The sequence below is a fragment of the Bos javanicus genome, chromosome 2, assembly GCF_032452875.1.
Source record: "Bos javanicus breed banteng chromosome 2, ARS-OSU_banteng_1.0, whole genome shotgun sequence".
Lineage (NCBI taxonomy): Eukaryota > Metazoa > Chordata > Mammalia > Artiodactyla > Bovidae > Bos > Bos javanicus.
In genome coordinates this window covers 89,462,467-89,466,205 of record NC_083869.1, presented here as the reverse complement: position 1 = coordinate 89,466,205, position 3,739 = coordinate 89,462,467, and positions in this window count along the sequence as shown.

Genomic DNA, 3,739 nt, shown 5'->3' with positions numbered 1-3,739 from the left:
TCAGTATCTGGGAAGGGCTGGAAAGATTGAGTTAGAAGTTGAGAAAAACTGGATTGATTGGGACAGTCAATAGGGATACAGTGCAGATGACAATGATGGAAGTAATAACAAAAATGGTTAAAATATAGCCTCAGTTGAGGCTTTGGGGAATGTGTACAGGGCATCAGCCAGGGCTGGGTGAGCCAGGCAGGGACAAGCATTCTGATTTGGTCAAGAATTTCTACAATTTGATAATTTCACAGGATGGAAAAAGTGGTTTTTAAAAACTGAGCTTATAACCAGTGACATTTCAATAAGCACATAAAACACCCAACTCCTCTTACCAAGAGTTCCGGGGGAAATATGAGCTCCTGGGTAGGGTCCAAGGGCTGGAACTCCTCTTTCACAAATAACTCTGTGCAAATCTTTATAAGGGCAGAAGAAGATGGTTCCATCAGTCGGGGTCAATTGGAAACAGCATCATAATTCTTTACATTAATAAGGCAAAATGAACACAATAATAGCTCCGACTCTCCTTGTATGGGAAAATAGTTCAAACCAAGTAGTTTTAAATAAGAATTGTGTTGACACTAAAGAAAAGGATATCCTATGAACCAGTTCAAATAGTATCCTGCAAAATACAAAGACTGTCTATGAAAAACAATCAGAGGTCAATTAGTTTGGGAAATCCTCTTCACTGTGTCCGAGCCACTACTCCCTCATCTGTCAAGTTAAGATTCAAAATGCGAAAAGCTCTGAAAAGTCCTGTAATTTAAGTAAAACACGACTCTGAACATACATGCTCTTGTGTAAGCACATACACACACCCCACTTGCTTTAATAACACTAGTTGGCATTTATGGAGTGCTTACATTCCATGTGCTTTCTACACATATTAATAATTTACTTAATCCTCCCCAACAATTGTACAAAGAAAGTAAATTGCCATCTCTATTTCATCTATTAGGAAACCAAAGCACAGTGAAAAGTTACCCAAACTGCAATCCTCTCTAAATTAAGTATGTTTTAGTTTTGGAAACACTTATTCTCAAGACATTTCCTAAACAGTAAGGCAAATCAGGAGAGAACTGTGGGGTGTGGGGCTGGAAGGATATATAATGGGGAAACCCATGGAAGATGGGCTGGCCGAGCACGTCGGTGGGTGGGGCTGGTGGGGTGGGGGAGACAGATTTGAGTTCATTATCAGCTCTGCCACAACTTGGCTCTCTGACCCTCTCAATAGAAATGTACTCAATCTCTCTAAAGATTAAATAGAAATAATACCTATTTTAAAAAACTGAAGTATAGTTGATTTACAATGTTATACCAATCCCTGCTGTACAGCAAAGTGACTCAGTTTTACACGTATTTACATTCTTTTTAAAATATTATTTTCCATTATGGTTTATCCTAGGGGATTAGATATAGTTCCCTGTGCTATACAGTGGGACCTTGTTGTCTATGCATTCTAAATGTAACAGTCTGTAAATACCAACCCCAAATTCCCAGTGAAATAATGACTATTTTGAAGGGTAATTGTGACATGTAGATGAAATGACCCGACATTTGTCCAACACTCCCCTGCTTTTCCCTCTGTCTCTGTAAGGTCTTCCCAGATTCTGGAAGGAAAACTTGCATTATTCCTTGTGTAGGTCCTTAGTAGGATCCCAGACTGAGACATACCTGCCAGCATCTGAAGGACCAGTTTTTGCCTTAGCTGGAATTAGAAGTGTAGGCAGTACCTGGGGGCAATAATGCGGTGTGTATCTATAACCTAGAAGTAAGATAGTGTCTGAGAATTAAAATGGAAAACAATGGATCTGAGCTGAGGAATTAAAATTCCCCTGAACAGGAGCTAGGCCAAGACTTCACAGTTACCCCATGGAAGACAGTAGCACAGCTTCAAGAGATGGGAGTGTCATGGGGCAGACACGTGCCATCTAGTAGGTCTACCTGATGGGTGGAGAGGGGTCTTCCCTGCTGTTCCCCTTATGATTATCAATGGCTCTGCACCCATGCTCACCAAGCAATCTTCCCCTTATATTGTGACATCCTGTGCGTGCTTTCCTACAGCAAAGGATGTGGCTCAGTGCCCATAAGATCCACCTTAAAATTGTGTTTCTCTTTATAAATGAATATTGCGGCACAGTCCAGTTTAAATATGTTCTTTTGAGTTTGGTTAGAGTGATTCAGGTGGTTGCCAGAGCCCAGTCATGTGTGCTGTGTGCTTAGTCACTCAGTTGTGTCTGACTCTTTGTGATCCCATGGACTAGCCCGCCAGGCTCCTCTGTCCATGGGGATTCTCCAGGTAAGTGGAGTTGCCATGCCCTCCTCCCAACCCAGGGATCAAACCCAGATCTCCCATATTGCAGGCAGATTCTTTACCACTGAGCTACCAGGGACAGATTGAATTCCGGAGGCTAAAAAATCCAGACTTTAGAATATTTTTAGCCCTCCAGGGGGCACTGATCCTCCGTGAAGTGGTTGTCCGTGGTGTAGCCTGCCTTCCTGGGGAACATCCCTCTCTTCCATTGCACAGCTTCCCCGGACAGAAATAAAGTGACAGGGGAGGCCAAGAATGGAAATAAGGTAGGTGTTAAGGGTAAAAACAAAACCAGCAGGGAATGACGGGCTCAGTTTTGTGTAAGGGCAGCTCTGTTCGTTTAGCTTTCCATGTCTACAGGGAGCAGACTCTATTTTTCCTGTCTTCTCACTAGGAATTTTCTCTAAATAATTCCTGTAAGAACTTGGCAGTGGGGCTTTTTTGGGAAACTAGCATCTGTCAGAGAGCAAAGCCAGAGACTGGGGTGTTTCAGGCTGGATGTCCCAGCTGTGGGGGCCGTGAACTCGCTGTCTGAGTGTGGACGGGCTCCCCAGCCTCCCTGAGGCAGCAGTGCCCTCTCTCTGCAGAGGGGGAGACAGTGCGAGAAGACAGGGCGGCAGGAGCCAGGTTAGGCAAGGACAGGACTCGCAGAGCTGGGGCAAGTCTTTGTTCTCTGACCTAAACCGGCTTAGGTTTTACTGTTTCAGCCTTCCAGAGAGTGAAGAGGGAAATCAGAGCACGAGCTTTCAATCACCTCTTTACCCTGCTCCCAAATGGAAAGTGCTTTATTCATGCCTCCACTTTGGACGTTTGTAGAAGCAGAGAATGACCATCAGAGCGCACAAGCACAGTTTCAGCACTGTTGGTGTTAAGTGATACTCTTGGGGAGAAGACAAAGCAAAGGGACTCACGTCACTTTTCCTGCCAAGCGAGGAAGAATCATTTTCTCCCAGATCCAGGCAGCATTTTCCTGTTCCTTTCTGTTGACAGCCATTTGACTCCTAGGACAGTGAAATGCCTTGAGATGAAAAACTTAAAAACAGATATCTATTTAAAAAAGATGAAATTTTGAGTATACTCGCTTTCCTGGAGTATAATTATGTTAGCTTGTGCTATACAACAACAACGTGAATCAACTCAATTATACATATACATATATCTCTTCCCTCTTGAGCCTCCCTCTCACCACCTGCCTCTGCTATGAAAAACTTTCTGACATGTAAATCAGTGTGTGCCTTAAAGGGCTTGGCAATTTAAATGAGGCTCCAAGCTTTTTAAGTCGCTTTCGGTGGTTTCTATTGGGATAGGGATAATCAGAAGATCTTTCCTTTTTGCTTTATTTTAAAAATATGATTCAGATACAGAATATATAATATAGATAAATAATATAGATAGAATATATAATATATTCACAATATGTAATAAATAGCATAAACA